Genomic DNA, 20,451 nt, shown 5'->3' on the forward strand with positions numbered 1-20,451 from the left:
ATCACCTGAGTCAAAAGGGAAAATTGTAGTAGCTGGTGGAGCATCTGCTTTCTAGGGAGATAAGCTTGCAAGTGCTATATACATAGAACTTTCTTTGATGGTAAACAAATCCTTTGATAAATTCACTCAAAGGCTGGAAGAAGACCTAATCCAGTGGTTTAACTTTATTCATGGTGCTACCTCTGTGAAGTGACATCCTCATAAACAGCTAGCATGGCTTCTGGATTGAAGGTAGAGAAATTTTGCATTTCTCTTAGCAAATTTAGCAAGCAGGATTTTAGGAACAATAACAACAGCAAGTTCCACAAAACTCAACGTGGGAAATAAATCTGTGAATTGGATAGTCCGTAGAACTTTTCTTCCTGGATGTGGAACTGAATCAGCCAAGAAACTATCTTAAGGCTGAATATTTTACCACATTTCTACTCCAGAGGCTCAGGAGGGAAAAGGTTGGATTGCCCCATCAGAAATACTACAGTCCTTGACATTAGCATTTTTTTTGAGACTAATGCAGTTTTGCTGAAATTTATTTGGCTTTGTTCAGTACTGCTGGTAAATTGGGTAAAGTACTGGGTAGAACAGAAAGACAGCTTTTTGAGTGTGGACTGTGAGGTAGGAGCCATTAAAAGAAATGTATTTTCTTGCCCGAAGAAATGAAGCTTGGTATTGTATCATCCTTCAAGAAACAGAGAAGTGTGATATGCTTCAGACCAAGAAGAGCAAAATGTTAAAATTCACAAGGCTGCAAAATTTGAAGCATTATATACTATGCATTCAACTTGATGTTTCAGAATATGATCCCACACTAGGCTGCACAGTGAGGAGCAGCTGACCACTCTAAGCAGGGAAGAATGGAAATCACAAAAATGTTGCTCCCATCCTATGTGAGTTGTTTTGCTGGCCTTTGGTACTGGTTTGACCAGTTGGACATGTTCTCTTCATTCCTTTTATGTATCATTGAACACCTGTGTCAAGAAAGTGTGTCTGGGCCTTCAGCCACTTTTGGGATCTTGCTCACTGTTCATAGACTGCAGGAATTTGTCAAGGTAATGTTGGAGAACTTTACAAATAAAATAGATCCTGGCTGTTACAGAGCATTGGGGGTTTTGTTTGTTTGTTTTCTGTAGTGAATCTGAGTTTGGCAAGCAGAGCATTCAGAGACCAAACAAGACAAAGAACAACCAAAGAACTGCTTTTGTACAAAGATGACTATGTCTGGTTTATGTGTGACTTCAGGCTTGTACAGTATACTGGTTTGGTTTTGGATGGTATTGCTTGCATGCCTGCCACAGCCTGTTTTTTGTACTGAGACATATACTATGTACTAAAAAGTGTACACTAAGCCCTTTGGACCAGGTGAACAGTTACCAGTATGAAATTTATATCAAAATGGAAGTGAGACAAGTCTGCTTAGTATTGATTTAGATAAACAAGCCCTAGAATTCAGCGGTACCTTACCTGAACTCAAAGTCTATGTATTAAATCTATGTCAGCACATGGTGGGGTTGAGCTTTCATAATGGTTTCCTCCAGAAATGGAGAATACAGCTGTGGAAACTGAAGGCCTAAATAAAGTGAAGAAGCCTTTCTTATACAAATGCAGCCTCTTGATGCTTTTTCCTCTGGTTTGCACTGAAATAAGAGTGTGCACTCTGAAATGAAGGCACACTGGAATAGAGCTTGGAAAGTATTTTCTTAGAAGTGAAGTACAACTAAGTGCCTGTATTTTTCTGTAGAAGCCTCATTATACTGTTTGAATTTCAGATCAAGTAACTTGGAGTCAGAGGTTCATTTGGCATTCCCATCAGACATCAATACCACATCAGGATGCAGGGTGTGGTGTCAGTGTTCAGCTCATTATTCAGAACTTGGTGTGGAATAAGACTGAAGTAGCTTTTATAACTGCTGTTCTCTAAATGCCTCTGTTTCCCTAACATGCATCACTAATGCTCCAAACTGAACAACTGACCTGTCCAAGTTTACATCTTTTTCAGGTATTTCTGCCAGTGAAGGGATCAGATCTGACATGTTGTTATGAATCATCTGCCATCAACACTGCTGCAGTATGACATTCTAGACTTCAGTCTTGCCATTTATCTGTTGTATTTATCTGATTGCTTGAGAATAAACTTTTCCTTGCTCACAGTTATGACTGCACCAAAAAGGAGTTATATTTTAAGTCTGTCATTTCACAAATGTTACAGCTGACATGGTCACCAAAAGAAGTGATGCCACTTGCCTACAGCAGTTTGTCCTTCTCCATATGTACTCTGCAGTAATGTTGGTGCAAGAATTTGTACAGCTCTTTAGTGAATTGTACCAGGAAACTCATCTGGGTCAAAAATGACTGTTTCTTTGTACTTAATATTCCTGTTGCTCCATTCCCCAGTTTAATTTACTTTGCAGCCACAGAAATGTTTATGTTGTGCCAGGGGAAGAAAGCAGGAGTGATCATCCAGTCAGGGTACACCACTTATTTTGGTGGAAATGCCAGCTTGAGACATTGGTCTGAATTATGTCATAACTGCTGTTGAAGAGGGTGGCAGCACAGAGCTTAGCTATCTGGTAAGCACCTTGGAATTCAGGTGGGTTGGCAGACCAGCCTACAGCCTTTGCAGTATTTTTCATAATATTGGTTTTTATAGGTTAAGTTCTTGGACAGGCTATGATTGAGCTGAGTGCTACTGCAGCATGAATAATTGCAGGGAATTTTTTTTAATCTTAGCATGGCTGAAAAGTTGGGTTTTTTGTTTCACTAACTAGGACTCAAAGTGTGTTATGGAAATAATTTTGCCATGTGGCTGCAATCTGTAGTAAATTCAAGTGCTCTTATAACAAAGCCCTTAATTTTGATGGGATTTCAGTCTTTTTGATTATACATAAGTGTCTGAATTAAGTAGTTGTCTTTTTTAAAGAAGTGAATGCTGAATCTTGCCTCCCCTCCTGTTCTGGAGCTAAAATAGCCTGGCAGCAGTGTTTGAATACAGTTCCAGTTAAACCAGTTTTGGAGCATAGTTTGGCAGACCAGAATGGAGTAAGGCCAAAGTACATTAGAGCTAAGTTTTAAAACCTAATTCTAAGCTAAAATTGTAGCTTTAGTGAGAGAGAGTGATGTACCATTCAAATACAATATTTGTCTTTTCCCTCATCTCCTTTCTCCATGTAGTCAAACTGTGCTAGACTACTAGAAACTTCTCATGAGTCCTAGAGTTCTTCTGCTTGAGCTTCAGTCAGTGTGGATAGGAAATTACACAGTTAAGTATTTATTTGAGAAGTATCTTGCTTTTTAATCATATTATCATAAGGTAAACTTTAACTTACCTTAAAAATTGTGTGCAGCCTATAGCACTGCAAATAATTATTGCAAAATAGTGGAATCAAAGACTCTTTCCATCTCCCTTGATACCTTCCAGTGTTGTACAAACACAGCTACTTTAAACTGAGTTAGTTTATCTGCTGTTGACTTTAGAAGTACAATTTGCAATATGAAAGGATGACTGCAGGATATGATTTTTGAAGTTTGTGTAAAAGTGATTGTGCATCTTTTTTCCCACAGTGAAAATGTCTAGACTTTTATGAACCTTTGTAAAGCTGTTATTCAGACAAATTAGTTCCATGAATGTGAGCTACATCAATCTCAAGAATTATCCAAATAAATGGGGTCACCAAGTCACTTTACTCTTAGCTATAATACAAAACACTGCTCATATTCTGAAAAGCTGACAGATATAAAATGAAAATGGCTCATCAGCTACAGCCTAACTTCTGAAATTATCTTTTTCTTTTTTATTTTTCCTGTTAGAAAGATTTTCAGTCCATCTGAGTGTTAAAAGTATTTCCCAGCATAGTTGGGGCTGCCATGGAGTATCAATAAGATGTATTAAGCATGGATGCCATGAGGAATAATTTGTGGCTAACGTAATGCCAAGTCTAAGAGTAAGAGTCTATCTAATACCCAGTTATATTTTTATGGATATATTCTGTTCATTTGGGGGAGATGTCACACTCCAAACTGTCAGTATCTTCTCTTTTATCTTTTGTACTATTTCAGAATTCATACTAATGCCAAAAATTAACTCCTCCATGTCTATGACTTCTCATCTGGTTTTGATTGCACCTTCCAAATAGCCTTTTATGCAGCATGTGCATGTTACTTGTGCTTTCTTTGTGTGCTGTATACTCAGTCTGATAAACTCAGAACAAAGAAATCCTTTGAACGCTACTCATGTTCCCTAAGAGTCCATCTCTTCTCTTTTACACAAACTGCTCCAAATGTGCTTTGTTTTAGTTCCAGGCAGTTAAAACTGTGAACATTATTTTGTTTGGTCTTTTGTCCTTTGTGGGAAGAAAGGGGAGGGGGGGAAAAAAGAAAAGGCAGTATGAATAAATTGAGTTAAGCTAAGTTTAGGAAGAGCCAGGCTCATAGTTTTAACAATTTCCTCACTTTTGAATGATACTTTCATGCTCTCTCTTTGAAGAGTGCTTGTTAGCATAACACAACTTCAATCACATTAAATGGCCTTCTAAGGAGTTTGGTTTTTTTTTCAGAGTCAGCATTATAGAGCTTTAGGAACAGGTAGAATGAAAGGCAATATGAAATTACGTTAACTATTGAAGGAGTCATGTTATTGTCATCACATAACTGATCCCAGCGTGGCAATAGGCTCAAACTAGTAAAATAGCTGCCTCTGCTTTCTCAGAGACATGTTCCGCCTGTTTGGATGATTTATGTCTAGGTCATGACAAAATTTTTAATGTCATACACACACACAGATATCACAGCAGAGAGCAAAGTTATACTTAAAAAAATAAATACTGGGTTCTTTATTCTGGAGGACTAGTTGTCTTTGATCTGTTTGATCTCTAGGCACAGTAACTCTATTGCATTTTTCTCCTCTTCTCATGGTTTGACTTAATAACTATCACCAATTTCATACAAAACACTGTAGTCCAGTGCTGAGCCCATTGATGTCCTTCAAGAGTAAATCCATAATTTTCTGCTGTGGACAATTCATCTATTTGCTGTTGCCTGCTGTAAACATCTTTTTAGAAGTGTTCTTGGCTGTTGCACAGTTGTCTGCAGTTTGTGGTGGGTTTCGTAATAACCCTCAGAACCCCCCTCTTTGTAAGGACAGTTTTGAAGATAATCAGTTCTAATGCTTTGGGGATTTTTTCAATTGTTATTATTTTTTCACATCTCTTTATGATTGTGAGGAATTTCAGAGCAAATGAAATATATTTAAGTGTTTTGATCATTAGAATTTTGTTAGATTTTTTTGGAACAAAGAAAAAGACTTCAAGAACATTTTCATAGTGGAGCAATTACTGTATCTCAGTAGTTTCCTGTCTGATGAATTGCTCTGGTTTCATTCAGCTAGTACAATGCTCTAGGCTAGAAAAAAGTCACAAAGCAGCAAAACCAACACCACCAAAACCCCAAAACAACTGAGCCAAACAAAAACTAACACCCCCCCCGAGCCTCCCTCCACCAAAAAAAAACACCCACCCACCAAACGTCTTTAAAATTTATTTTGAGGTGAGCTTTATTTTTTAAACTAATAATTGATCACTTAAATATAATGTGTTTTGTGGTAGATTTTGGTATTCCAATCTACTGAGCAAAACATTAACGTTTAAAAATTGCTTTACTCAGGCAAATTTTCAAATTTATTAAGAAGCTCATGAGATTGTTTTAGTATCTGCTGAAACAGATGGGAATCTCTCCTACTTTTTGAAGAACACTCACCACAGCTCTCTTTTCTGGAGTTATCACAAAATCAGCACAATTGCAGTTAAACAGAGCAGTCAGTAACTATGAGGTCCCTGGCAAAAAATTAGTACCTAGCACAAATCATGTATTGCAGAATTGCAGTGACTTTTTGTCTGACTCTCATATTGCTAACAGTGCATCCAGTTAAATTTTTGTGTTACAAGATGGACTCTGGCACCACCTGCTAATGTGTCTGAAAGTTGCTATTGGCATGTGATGCTGTTTGCACACTTCTTCTGAAAAGCAGGCTTAACATTTAGATGGATGTGCATGGTATTTCAGTGTTAGAAGAGCTGTATTTTCATAGAATCATAGAATTGTTAGGGTTGGAAGGGACTTTAAGGATCATCTAGTTCCAAACCCCTGCCATGGGCAAGGACACCTCACACTAGATCAGGTTGCTCAGAGCCACATCCAGCCTGGCCTTAAAAACCTTCAGGTTTGAGGCTTCCACCACCTCTGTTCCAGTGTCTCACCACCCTCATGGGGAAGAATTTCTTCCTAAAATCCAACCTGAATCTACCCATTTCTATTTTTGTTCTATTCCTCCTAGTCCTATCTCTTCCTGACACCCTAAAAAGTCCCTCACCAGTTTTTTTGCAGGCCTCTTTCAGATACTGGAAGACCACAATAAGATTGCCTTGAAGCCTTCTCTTCTCCAGACTGAACAGCCCCAACTCTCTCAATCTGTCTTCATAGGAGAGGAGCTCCAGCCCTCTGATCATCCTCATGGCCTTTCTCCAGACACATTCCAGCACGCCCATATCCTCCTTGTAATAGGGGCTTCAGAACTGGATGCAGTACTCCAGGTGGGGTCTCACCAGACCGGAGTAGAGTGGGAGAATCACCTCCCTCAACCTGCTGGCTGTGCTCTTGATGTAACCCAGGATGTGATTGGCTTTCTGGGCTGCAAGTGCACACTGGTTGCTCATGTTGAGCTTCTCATCTACCAGCACCCCCAAGTCCTTTTGTTCAGGGCTGCTCTCAAGCCAATTTCATGAGAGGGTATAGTTAAAGGGGACAACATTTGGATAAAAGGATACCCAGGCAATTTGAGTCCATACAAGATTTTAAGATGAGACTGTTCTTTGCATATAATAATTAAGGTAGAAAAGAATGGAAATCTGAACTTAGTATGTATAAAATATGTATGTATAAAATACATGTATAAAATATTAAGTATATAACAATAAAAGGAAGTGAGTGAAAGTTAGGGGAGTTTGAAGACAGAGAACATTTGGCTATGTTTTATCCTTTTCAGCTGCTGGAAACTGGAATTTTGCATGAGAATTGTTTGTGCATTGCTGACTGCATTTCTAGGGACAGAAATAAAGGAGCAGTAGTTTGACAACTGTATGCTGAAGCATCATTTTCTGGCAGCCAGTAAAGCAATGCATAGGTAAAATAAGATCTTAGCCAAGGTATACTTACAGACAAATTGATTATCACTTAAACTAGCTAACAATTTGTTTAGATTATACATGCAGTATTTTACACTCTTTAATTCTATATTACAAAATTCTTTCTGTGAGTATCTGTTGGTAGTATATAAGAGTTAAAGCTTCATATTTTAATAGTGCTTATGTGAGGAATGTGTAATTGCTCTTTGAGACAAAAAAATTATTGCATTATGGAAATACACCTCATTAACAAATGGTACTAATATATTCATCAGATTAAAAGAAAATCAGTAAGTTGGTGAAATATTCCATCTAGTACTAGTAAGGGAATAAGAAGTAATTTGGTGTTCAATATTTCATCTAAAAGGGGTTGTGCATATGCCAGTTACTCTCTTAAACAAGAAGGTATCAGATGTCAGAAGCTGGTAAAATGAGATGTCTTCCCTGGCTGCAATTTCCCATGAGGTTACCCTAGATCATTGTATTTCAGGTAGCAACCTGTTTTCTTGGTTTGGCCCTTGAGACAGTGAATCTGTCCTGGCCATCTTTTTCTCCTCGGGCAAGTAAGGAATGGTTTGTTGCCAAATCCTGCCTCAGCTGGAACTCAAGTAGCTTCCATTGCCTCCAGAGCTCAGAGTGAGGGAGTAGCACAGTTTTATTCCAAAATTGTGATCCAGCCACAACAAGGATGTCTGGTCCACCCAGAACTGTCCTTTTGCATAGTAAGCACTGAGAAGAAATCCATGAAATACTGTATTGTGCACTCACACACATGTACAAACCTAGCCACCCACCCAATATGTGCAAGGATATCTCTTTGGTGATATCTAGTTGGGTTAGGTGCCACAGCACATAGACTAGACTAGGTACCAACAAAGAGATATCCTAGACTTTCAGAAGCCTGGCTTGTACATTTGAGGTGGGACTTTTTAAAATAGAATTGGCTGTATCAGGATACGATGTTTCATGGGATTTTCCCTGCAATTTACTCCAAGAAGGTGAAAATAAGGCTAATTTTTGTATAGATTTAGAAAAAGTTGATTTAGGAACAAGTAGGGGAGGATTATTTTGTTTCACTTAAGTGGATGATAAAAAGAAGAAAGCAGTGACTATGCAGTTAAAGGACAAATATGAGATAATTTGGTAACTAAATGTTCTTCATGTTCTGTGTTGCTAATGTTCAATGCATGACACGTACAAGATGTTTGAGGGAATTCATAAATACCTGTCTGACACCCTATGACCTTCTCATTCAGAATTTGGTTGTGCCATTCAAGATCATTGTATGTGACAAGGGAAGACAGTGACCGAGGAGAGGAGGTGCTATAAAATATTTATGAGATGCTCTGTGTTCACTGAAGATAGAATAAGGAGTTACACATTTGTAGGGCTTTCTGTTGCCGCAACAGAGTGAAACTGGAAAGCTGTATTTCACTTGATGTCTGTGTGGGCAAAGTGATGGTCTGTGCCAATCACTTTCCATTTGCCATATTTTCAGGATAGTTTGGATCATGTATTTGTGAGTAATTTATTTTTACTAGTGCATTGGCCGGGAATTCAGGGATTTTACTGCAAGCAATTGTTACGTGGTTTGTTCCCATGCCATTTGGTAGTCAGTGAAATAGCTTCATAGGTACTATATATGCAATTTAATGCTCAAGTGACTTTTATTTTTATGAGCAAAACAGTCTCCTGGAAAAGCTAGGGAACTGCTAAGCTGCCAGCTTTTCCAATACCTTCCAGACAATTCATATTGAAGATAAAGTTTCAAGTGTGCACTCACACTAGTTGCGCCTTGTCTGGGATGTTTGTGTTGTGCCATATAATTTATTGTTTCCAGAATATTTATGAGCATATGCTTGTGCTGTCTTACATGTTTTTTATTCTCTACTGAAATGATCTCCTGCTATTGCTAAGCTTGTTCTGGACATACACCGAGAGGATCTGGTTTCTTCAGGCAGGCTTGCCAATGCTTCAAGTTTTGTGCATTAAGTCAGATCTGCCTAGATCAGTGAAGCAGCAGTCTTCATGGTTATGCAACTGTCATGTATAGCTGCCACTGGATTAAGATGTAAAAGAATACTTCTTTCTTAAGGGAAGTTCACAAAAGATTTTTCTTCAGAATTTGCTGAACGAAGTGTAGTAGTCCACAGTGCTCTATTATGTGACAAAATGCAGCACTTCAGTCTGTGCAGGTGTAAGTTCTCTAGAAAGCCTCAGTTCATGGTTAGGCTACCACAGGGTTACTTCCCATAGTTCTTGCTTAGCTACTTGGAAATCCTGATGTGTGACTAGCAAGGTCAGTGTTGTTTTTTGCTGTGTTTTGATCTCATGGTCATAGTTTAGCCATCAGATGCTACATGTGGTCAAGCTGTTTATTTGCTTGCTTAAAAAATCCTGAGAAATTTGGAAACCTCTTCAGAAAATCCCTTGATTGAAGGTTATACTGATCTTCAAGCTCTGTTCATGATGCATTAGGCATAGTGGTGCTATTTAAAGTCAAGAATGGAAAGGAAACTCTGGCATTCATTGCCACAGTTATAAATAAGGTTAGTTGTTAGGATTTATGTGATCTGGACATGGACAGCATATATTCAGAATATCTGGCTGGAGTGTCTGCATTTAATGTCAAAGGGTAATGCTCTGCAGCAGGGTTACTACAGGGACTTTGAAGTAACATTATTTTGAGGATTTCAAATGTGAAGGAAGTGGTGTTCAGTTTTGCAGGGAGCAGAAAGTACCTCCAAGGAATGCAGGGTGGTCTTAACACTACTAACTTCAGAAAACAGAATGTTTAATACTTCTGGAATCAAGCCTTATAAATGGAGCTTATTTATATCATGTGAACTAACTGTTCCTGTTGATGTTGTTTTGTATTGTTCTGATATATAAGCTTAAAATAAATTGCAGCAGTGCACGTAGCACACTGGCTCTGTCTGGTGTGAGTGATGACTGCCAGTAGTGATGGGCACGTCACAGTTCCAGTTTCTCACAGAATGGAAACAAAATACTTCTGATTTAATATTCAAAGGCCTGTGATGGATCCTACTTAAAATACTTCACCATTGTTTCAGAGCAATATTTGGTTGCTAAGAATATCTTTAATTAGTTCTTACCACCTTTGACTTAAGATAAATTAAATATGGAATATAAATAAGATTAAGCTAATTCTTGGGTTTCTCTAAGAGAAAACAAACTTGGCTTTAAAAAACTGTTATAACTAGCAGTTAATGTGTGCTTAATTTTAGAGGCTCTATTCTGAAAAGGTTGCAATACCTTGAGTAGGTGAGCTAGTTGTGGTTTTTTGTAATCTCTTTAGGATGCTATCTTTTCCATGTGCCAGAAGAAGTCATATCAAAACAAATAAGATGTGTAGTAGGAAATCCTTCCCTTCTCTTACTCCACCACACTTTTGTAAGCAAAGTGGCATCCATGATTTCCTCTAGTCTTAGATACATTTATCCTTTCTTCTCCACTTTGTTCTTCCTTCCTTGGTCCCCACAGAAAAAGGGGAAAATATTTTTTTTTAATATAGAATTGAGTTATTTTAAACAGTGTTCAGTTAATCTACACTGAAAATTATTTGCATTGGTTTTGTACGTAAGAAGACTCCCAGGCAACCAGCACCAGAACAAGGGGACACAGTCTCAAGCTGTGCCAGGGGAAGTTTAGGCTCGAGGTGAGGAGAAAGTTCTTCACTGAGCGAGTCGTTCGTCATTGGAATGGGCTGCCCAGGGAGGTGGTGGAGTCACCATCCCTGGAGGTGTTCAAGAGGGGATTGGACGTGGCACTTGGTGCCATGGTCTAGTCATGAGGTCTGTGGTGACAGGTTGGACTCGATGATCTTTGAGATCTCTTCCAACCTTAGTGATACTGTGATACTGTGAAGACCCACTGGAGCCCATTAGTGTATGGTACAATGGTCAAACACACTGAGAGGTGGTGGGTCCTAGGGATGGGACTGAACCACCACTTCAGCTATCAAAACAGCCAGCTGAAGCTGGGAAAGGAGGAGAGAAATGAAGCAAATCATTAGTTCTTTGCTTAATTTCTGTTCTTCACCATGAAATTGGGGCTGCCGAGCTTTGCCTTTGTGGAAGCACACAGGACCACTCCATCAAAGCTGTTAAAAAAAATACATAGACTTCATAGAAATTGTGGGAGCCACCTCAGGAGTTCAGGCATGTTAAAGGTCTCTTATGCTTTCTACTTTAAGATCAGTGGCTAGGGAACCTAGGATCTCCCTTGTAGAGAATCATCAGCTTATCTCCGAATCGATACAATTTTTAGCAGGGAAAGGGTTGAGGTTTAATTTTGATCATGAAGTTATTGGTTATATCTTCCTGTTATCACAGAATTAATTTTTTTTTTCATGACAGTAAATAGTGTGTCAGGGTTTGGGTTTTTTTAATTATTTTTTAATTATTACTATTTTATTTTGTCTGGTTTTAAAGAAGACAGAGTAGATGGAATTGAACTGATGTCAGCTTGTAAGAGGCTTTTGCTTTTGTCTTACACGAGAGGCTGTCATGGAAACTTAGTAACCATGGGGTGAGAGGTAAAGCCCTGTTACTCATTAAAAACAGCTTTAAAAGGAGTAGATAAAAACAGCAACCTTCATATCACTTTTGCAGGCATTTTCCGGCATGGAAAATAATTGTAAATGACATACCTCAGCAATGAAGTAGAAATGGAGTTAATAGAAATTTTCTGGAGCAGCTTATTTTAGGAAAACCGAATGTTTGTTACAGATGATAGCTGGAAAGATTTCCCTTTTTTATTTTTTTTTTTTTTTCTGTCACAGGAAACCTCCCCACTTGTAGCCTTTCCAGTATGCAGAAACACAAAAAAGAAATCAACCCTCCCCTCACAAATATAAAGGAAGCATATTGGAAAGAACTAAAAATATTATCTTTGTAAATAATGATACAACTTTTAATAATAAATAATTCAGGTCCCTCTAAAAAGCTTGGCAAGTTCTATTTTTTTAAACTTTTGAGGCGTTAACATATCAGTTGCATTTGCACAGGCTAGGATAACTAGTATGAAGCGTGCCTAGTTACCTGCCTAAGTTGTAATTAGAAGAAAATGTATATAGTTGATAGTATGTTACCGTACATTTGACTCAGACATAAACTGCTGTCAGAAATGGAATACTTTTAAAGTTTGCTTCAGTTTGGGATGTGAGTTCCATCAGCCTCATGGAAAAGCAGAGTATGATGTTGTCCCATAGCTTACATCTCCAATAAATCACAATGTTTAATAATTTGGTTTCTGTCTACTTGCTCCCATTGAAATGTTTGTAACTTCATGCCTCTGATGAAGTGTCCTCACACACTGACTGACCTGTGGTGCCTTCCTCTTGCTCCTTCCCAAGCTGCAGTATGGAGCCACATCTGATGCTCCTTTCCCAGGTCTCTGGGGAGATGCGAGACTGCTTCATGTCAGTCTTGGCAAGATGTGGCATTGCACTATATTTTCATTTACAGATTAAGTGTTAGTTTTAACTTCGATTTTCTTGGGTATTTCTTGTGTACTTTACTAACTTTTCTATCTAAATTTCTGATTTATTCTGTATTCAAGGTGTGGATTTGGGTCAAAAAAGTATGTGTGTGTTTTTTTCTCTAGAGAGTACGGCTTTAAATAGTTACTTGCCTTCTCCAAGTCTTCATCAAAACTGATCTGAGACTTAGGGACAGCACTGTGAGTCATTGCTTCAAGTATTTTTTTTAGACCCATGGGAATATTTGGAATGCAACAAATGATAGCTTGTAGCTGTTCAGGATATGCTTAATATTACGTTCAACAATTCATTCTTGGGTCAAGATAACTAGTAGGAAGCTGTGCAACCAGGCCTTCTTGTTACCTGTGAAATGCAGGTTTGCAGGTTTATTCTTTGTGCCTATTAGTCTGATAGTATATGATTATTTTTAACAGGATGCATTACATATCTCTTACAGAAGGTCAGGATGTGAGGTATTTTATCTTTCCAAGTACAAAATTCAAGAAAATTATTAGGAAATAATGGAGATAATTGGTAAGTGATAATTTTAATTTAATCAATACAATATTCTGTAGGAACTAGTTTCAGTAATCTGCTCACACCATGAGAAGCAAACTATATTAATATTTTTATAAATAGGAAGTCCTCAGACTTCCTTAGTCTTTAGTCCTTGGGAATTATCCTCTCATAGCATTATATCAATAGCCTACATTACTGTTGAGCTCTATAAAGATTCTTTCTCTGTCTTACACGTTAATGGTCATTTTATGTAGATTAGCACACAGATTGCACTACTTTTACTTTTTTTTGTGGCAACCTGGACATTTATTCTCAGAACCACTAAAATGCTAATTACTTTATCTTGACATAGATAAGATTGTTGCTGGCATTTGATGAATCCTTTTATGAATACTATTACGCCTTCTCAAGCCCCAGCAGAGCTGCACAAACTGTAAAACCATGTTGTGATTTTTTTTTCTTTTTTCTTTTTGAGCCTGTCAAAAGTTGTTTGTTACAGTCAGCTGCAAAGTCCTGAGTTTCAGGGCAAAGTAGCATGTGCTGTGCAGCGCACCATTGAGGGATTGCAATGGTTCACTGGGGCCCCAGACCTGCACGCACTTTTGTTCATTTTTAACTTCTGTGAAGTACATGGGCAGCCACGTGGATATGCTTTCATAAAGGTACATCTAGTTATGGAAAACTCCACAGCCTCTTGTCCTGCATCTGTGAGACAAGTCAGAGACAACAGCAGAGCAGCTTTTAATCAGTTTGTCATTCAGACTTCCGCAGTACGTACTTTCAGTCTGAGCAGGTGTCACAAATGAACCTTACCTGGAGTCTTGCGTCTAGGTCTGGAGCCCTCAATATAGGAAGGACACAGAGCTGTTAGAGCAGGTCTGGAGGAGGGCCATGAAAATGATCAGGGGATTGGAACACCTCTGCTATAAGGACAGGCTGAGGGAGCTGGGGTTGTTCAGCCTGGAGAAGAGAAGGCTCTGGGGAGACCTAATAGTGGCCTTCCAGTAGCTTAAAGGGGCCTACAAGAAGGATGGAGAGTAACTGTTTACAAAGGCCTGCAGTGACAGGATGAGGGGCAATGGCTTCAAACTAGAGAAGAGTAGATTTAAATTGGATGTTAGGAACAGGTACTTTACCATGAGGGTAGTGGAACACAGGAACAAGTTGCTCGGGGACCCATCCCTGGAGATATTCAAGGTGAGGATCAACAGGGCTCTGGGCAAACTGACCTAGTTGAGGATGCCTCTGCTTCCCGCAGAGGGAGCTGGACTAGGTGGCCTTTGGAGGTCTCTTCCAACCCAGACCATTCTATGGTTCTATGATTCTATGATTCTATGATTTGTCCAGTTGTTGAGGTTTTTTTTAATTTAAAATTCCCTGAGCATGAGTTTCTGCATAACTATATGAAAAGATGTTCACACACTTTTGACACTGTAAGAGAAAGTCTTAAAAGAAGGGTTTTCCTTTATGTAGGGGGAAAAAATGGTTTTCCAGTTAATTCCCTCTGACATGATCTACTATTTTATGTCAAGAAGAAAATTTTGAAAGAATGCATTGTGATAGTCCTTGGGGTATGCAGAGAACTGTTGCATGAGGCACTTCTGTTTAATCCAAATGTGATATAGTTGCTAAGGAGCAGGAAAGAAGTCTCCAAATCCAGAACCTAAGCTATAAAGTATTGTTGTTGGTCAAGAGAGTTGAAGTTGTAACTGGAATCAAACTGGGAGCCAAAGCATCCTACACCATGTGGAAGTACCACAGGTTTTTTCTGGAAAGAAATCATTTCCTCTGAAAGAAGATGGGTATGCTATTTTATGGAGCTACCTCCAGACAGCACTCAGTCTTGTCCTAAGTGGCTCAGGTGTGGCAACCTTCACTGGTACCCCACCAGTCCCTGTACCTTCATGAACATCTCTTCAATGTTGCTGTCACACCCCTTGAGGCACACAAATGCACCTTGCAGCTAAATCTACAAAATAGTCACTCCACTGGTCAGCAACATGGTCTTGTAGTTTCAAATATGCATGACTGAAAACACACACAAAACTCAGAGTGTCAAAAGCGCCTCTGAACCAAACACTGTGTAGCGGGGTCATACTGATTTAGCCCCCAGTGCTTTAGATCAAGGCTGGATGGATGCAGGCTATTTTATTTCCCTAGTCAGTGTACTCCCTGCCTCTTGGCTGAGTGCCAGGGATGGTTCTGTGTTTGAGTGCCTTTAACAATGTAGTTGCTCTGTGCTCCTGTTCCCAGGATTAAGTTTTAGAAAGCCAGATGACTCTAGCACACCTCCTATCAGTCTTTGTAATGATCCATAAATTTACCAATGTTACTGGGGACGAATTGTTATCACAGCCAGGTGGTAGCTCTGAAGGAGCCAGGTGTGCTTGCCAGTGACTTCCTTGCTCTGTGGATGTCAGGAGAGTTTCTACTGGTAAGTTAAAGAATGAGGATGAAATTTGGAACTGATTTATTTAAGCCTTGAAGTATTTGAAGTTTTAGTGTCTGCAACAAACCTGTACTATAATAAGGTTGAGAATGAAAATGAAGAGAGGCAGAAAGCAAAGAGGGATCTGGTTAATACTAAATCTGGCTTACTGTAATCTTATTTCTGGCATTTTCCGTAAAAGGAAAATCCACTTCTGAAGAGGCAATCCCAGAGAAGCTGATGCCTCAGAATTAGAAATGGTACCAAGGAAGGTTTTGGAGATGCTGTAGTTACATGGATGAATTGCTCATTTTACATTTTTCAGTAAGATGTATTGGAATTAGACTTTTGCAAACTCTAGAAACCTTATGGTACACTCAGTGGATTCTTTTATGCTGGATATTAGATGAAGTAGTGGTGATTGTGATATATGTTATATGTTATGGCACTTGCAGACAAACTACAGAAATAACTTTCATGTTTCTATTTCTGTTCTGTTTGGGGAGTAATTCCCTGTAAGATGTAGTGATGGTGCTCTGTTGTGAAATAATAAGAGTTTTGGGTTTTTTTTTTTTCTTCTGAAGTGTCCAGTGAATGAAGCTGAAATAATGCTAGAGGCTGCAATAGGTACTGAGTAAAGATCCAGAAGAAAAATGTGGCACCCTTAAAATACTGTGGTGTGGCAGTTGTGTATTGTTGGGAGGGGAAAGGTTAGTCCATTCTGTCATTAATGTCTACTTCTTCCTGTTTCCTAATTCAAAGTCAGTCCTGACCCCAATGATCTAATTTGGAATTTTGCTGTTGGATTCAGTTAACCAGGTTTGTGTATTTAGTACCAAGAATTGTTTGCCTTGCTCTGTGTCCTGGATGGCTTCTGTGTTAATTCTGCACAGTGCTAAAGGTGTTGAAATGTGTGTACATACAAATGCAAACAATGCAGGTATATAAAATATAGATGGAATATTTAATAGGTATTTTAAAGATTGTATAGGAATAACTATGATTGCAAGGAATTAATATGTTTACAGGAGTGCAAATCTGAAAGTAAAACTGATTTCTTAAGCTTGTTCTGTTTTCATGGAAATGTGGAATTCCAATTGCCTTGTTTAAATATGAGCCTGTGCTCTGCTATCACCATGTCTATATGGTTTGAATACTCTTCAGTTCCATGGATAAACTTAGGAAGTACTTGACAGTAGTATTTGGGTTTGTTCTTTTTTTTTTTTTTTTTTTTTTGCTTTTCAGTTTGTTGGTTTTGGAGTGGGTTTTTTAGACAGTGCTTCCAGCCCCATGAGTGACATAAATTCTTAGATCAATCCTTGTGATGGGTTGAAAATTCCCCCCAACATTAAATTTTGCAAGACCAGCTCAGTTGGAAGCAAATGAAGCTATAGTTACAAGCAAAACTACAATCTACAATGGAATGCAATGAATATGTACAAAATATACAGTATTTACAGGTATTTACAATTAATAAAGAGCACAAGAACCCCCCTGGCCAAAGACCAGGGGAGCTGCAACAGCTTCTCCCTCCCCTGCTCCCCTTCCTTACCCCTCTGTACACAAAAAGGGACAAGAGAAAAGGGCAGAGAAGTTGTTGTTCATACCAGTCACAACAAAGCAGTGCAGCCAAGGTCAAGCAGAAGCGAGTTAGTCTCTCCCAGAGCAAAGAAGCAAAAAGAGAGAAAGATTGTTTTCATTACTAGCTTATGTTTGTTACCTCTCCAATGAGATTGTTTAGAACTATCATTATTTTTGTTTTTACACACTATAGTGATTTATTTACATTTTACCACTTTCTGTTTAAGATAGCCTGAAACTACCACTACCCAATAGAGTGCATCATCATTAATATGGCAAGAATCTACCAGAAAGCAGTTGAAGCAGAGCACCAATGCCAGGCTAGCCTCACAGTCAGCTTTTCTGCAGGGGTATCCTGTCCTCATACTGTGGTGAAGGAAGGGTAACTTTCAGAAGCCAAGTAGAAATGGAGTCCTTGTATTCAACACACTATGAAGCAATTACAGCTTGTAAATGATTATTTTTTTTAAAGTGGGAGGGATGCTTTCCACAGTTAAGCAATAAATCACTTAAGTTATGTGTTAGAAACAATTCCTACATGGTTAGAAATGGTTCAGAACTGGTCTTGAGGATGTTAACTAAAATCCACATGAGTAATTCTCAATTCATCCATGGACAGGTTAGAAAGTAGTGGTTTGGGGGAACAATGCCTAGATATTATCAAGGATTAGAATGAAGCTCCTTAAAAACTAATTTCCATACAAGAAACCTAACCTGTTTAGCAGCTTGCATGTCTAGCATAACTTCTTGTTTCTGTCTTCTGACTGGGTATTAACTTCAATAAAGTTTGCATTTATGCAGATGAGGTCAGCACAAGGGGAAGAATGAGTATTGTTATCATTAAAGCGTCAATGAAAACAACCTTTTCTCACACCTTTTTGCACTTTAAGAAAAGAAGAGCTTGGGATAATGTAAGAAATTACATCTGGACTCCTGGTCTTGAAATGTAGCCCACCCCCATGGAGCACACTCTTCGTGGAGGTATTTGTTCTTGGATCTGGGAGAGATGAGGAAAGGTTGTTGTCATCACTTACATGTGGCCATAGAAAGCAGGACTTTTCACGGGGGAAGCAAAATGACCCTTGTTTCCTCCTGTAGCATTGGCAGACTATACTCAAGGAAAACTAAAAGCTAAGAGCAATTTGCAGGGGGCTGCCACAGTACATGACTCTTTAATAATGAGAAGTGTAGAGCTTTTAAATGGAAGACTCACGGTTTCAATGTTCTCTGAACTAAGAAAGAGATATTGAAACACAAGTGTTCTAAGAGGAACAATATGTCTTGAAGAATGCTGACTAGAAATGCTACTGCATGTTTGAGGTGGGGTTGTCTGACATTGTAGTTAATAAAGATACAGCTGTGTATTTTCCATTAGGGTTTGGTTTATTCTGGAAGCTGCTTTTTTATTTGTTTTTATAATGAGGATTATTTATTGGTTGTGTCACAGGAATATTTGGATTGTTCCAATTCCAGTCTTGATCATTTTTACATTTCAAGTTGTATAAAGGAGAGCAAGATATATGGCGCATCTGCCCCAGTTCAACAGAATGGCTCCTGGCTAGGCTGTAAATATACTGTCTTCTGTGCTTTTTTTCTGGCTACAGCAATTTTTCAGATCACTTTTACTCTTCTAAAACTGTACCAGCAAAAGCAGTTTTCATGCTATGCTATTGCATTCAGGTCTCAAAGCATTGCAAAGTATCCTTCAATATGCTTCAGAATAAGCTTACTTTTTACAAGGGCAGTGGGAAGTCTTTGTTTTTGTTTGACATCCCTAATTTTGCTTTTCCTTCAGGATGTGTAAAAGGAGTTGCTGGGGGGGCATGTGGTGGGTACCCTAACTACAGTGTGCATCTTGTATGCAAGCCCAGAGGTGTGTTTAAATGTAGAAAATGGCATTCCAGTTGGATTTTGTGTTGTGAAGAGAGGTGGATATGATTTATCATTACAGCAGCAGCAGCAGCAGCAGCAGCAGCAGCAGCAGCAGCAGCAGCAGCAGCAGCAGCAGCAGCAGCAGCAGCAGCAGCAGCATGACTTTGTCTCCCTCTCTGCCGTCGCTGGGCAAATAGCTGGCCAGCTCTCAGTCCTCCAATCACCCAGGCTGCCTAGCCTCCACCCCTCAGGACCAACCACTTACTCGCACACCACCTACAGCTGGCTTTGAAAGCAAATATTTTAATAAAATCACTTTCAGTCAGTACTCTTCTATTTAAGAGAGCAGAGTTTTGGGACTGGATAAGAGGAGCAGGAATTTGTCCAGCGGAAGTTGCTCTGAATCAGGTTTGTAATGAAATTTACTGCTGAAAGAAGTAACTTGAAAGCAATGTAGTTTATCATGGAAACTTTGCCTTTAACATATGTGCTTTTTGAGTAGCAAGAGCTGTGGTACACAGGATTATATTTAGTTTATATTACAGCATTATTGTGTCTCTGGCAAAGTGAAAATTATAGTGTTAATATATAGAAAATGCAGGTTTATGTTTTCTTTCCCGGTCTGATGGGAAGTTGTTTCTGCTTTTGGATGATAGAGCTTTCCTTTTAAGTTTCCTACATACTAGACTTCCGTTACAGGTGTCGCTTTCCAATTTTAGGACTTTAAGTATTATTTAAATACACTACTTCAAGTATTCCAAGGCATGAAGAGTTTTGTGAGCCTTGGGCATGAAAACATTTAGGAGACTTGCAGTAAAATTGTCTGTTGTCTGTGTATGTAGGTACACATATGCACAAATCATAGACTAAACATATACCTAGTTTTGCTTTAATTTAATGTATTATTGCACTAGATCTATCAGTGCAATATTGCAGTTTTGAATAAGGCTAAAGGTACTTGAGAGAGAACAAATGGTTTTTTATTTTCCCCATAAATTCTACAGATGGAAAATATAAACTTACTTTTTTTTTTTTTTTCAGGAAAATGAGGTTGAAAGAAGATAGTTAATTAATCTGTATATAATCAGTATATACTTACATTTTCCCATTTTTGATATGTTACAAACTTCATTGGAGTATTTTCTCATTAAGTGGTATGCTGTTTGAAATGTTAAACTGCTACAACTAAAATTTATAGTATATTGTAATATCTCAACAGTATGTAATATCTCAGTTACTTCAGGAATCTTTAAACATACATCTCAATGGCAGTATTAAAACTTTCAGAGGTTTTATATTGCTTTATAAAGGTGCTTAGGCCACTTATTTTATATAATTAAGTTAAAATGCTATTTTAATGAAAGAGTGTTGTGATAATG

General features: G+C 38.5%; 1 protein-coding gene across 2 annotated transcripts in view; it reads left to right on the plus strand.

Annotated features, from left to right (window-relative positions):
• SLC7A2 (solute carrier family 7 member 2) overlaps nucleotides 1-20,451 on the plus strand; it is a 53,393-nt gene that overhangs the window by 11,708 nt on the left and 21,234 nt on the right. The window contains exon 1 of one of the 2 annotated variants that reach the window (XM_054164490.1): nucleotides 19,354-19,480. The exons of the other annotated variant lie outside the window; for it this stretch is intronic. The gene's annotated coding sequence lies outside the window, so the exon portion shown is untranslated. Of the gene's footprint in view, nucleotides 1-19,353; nucleotides 19,481-20,451 lie in introns of those variants that run through there. 2 annotated transcript variants of the gene reach the window in all.

The sequence above is a fragment of the Dryobates pubescens genome, chromosome 1 (genome assembly GCF_014839835.1).
Source record: "Dryobates pubescens isolate bDryPub1 chromosome 1, bDryPub1.pri, whole genome shotgun sequence".
NCBI lineage: Eukaryota > Metazoa > Chordata > Aves > Piciformes > Picidae > Dryobates > Dryobates pubescens.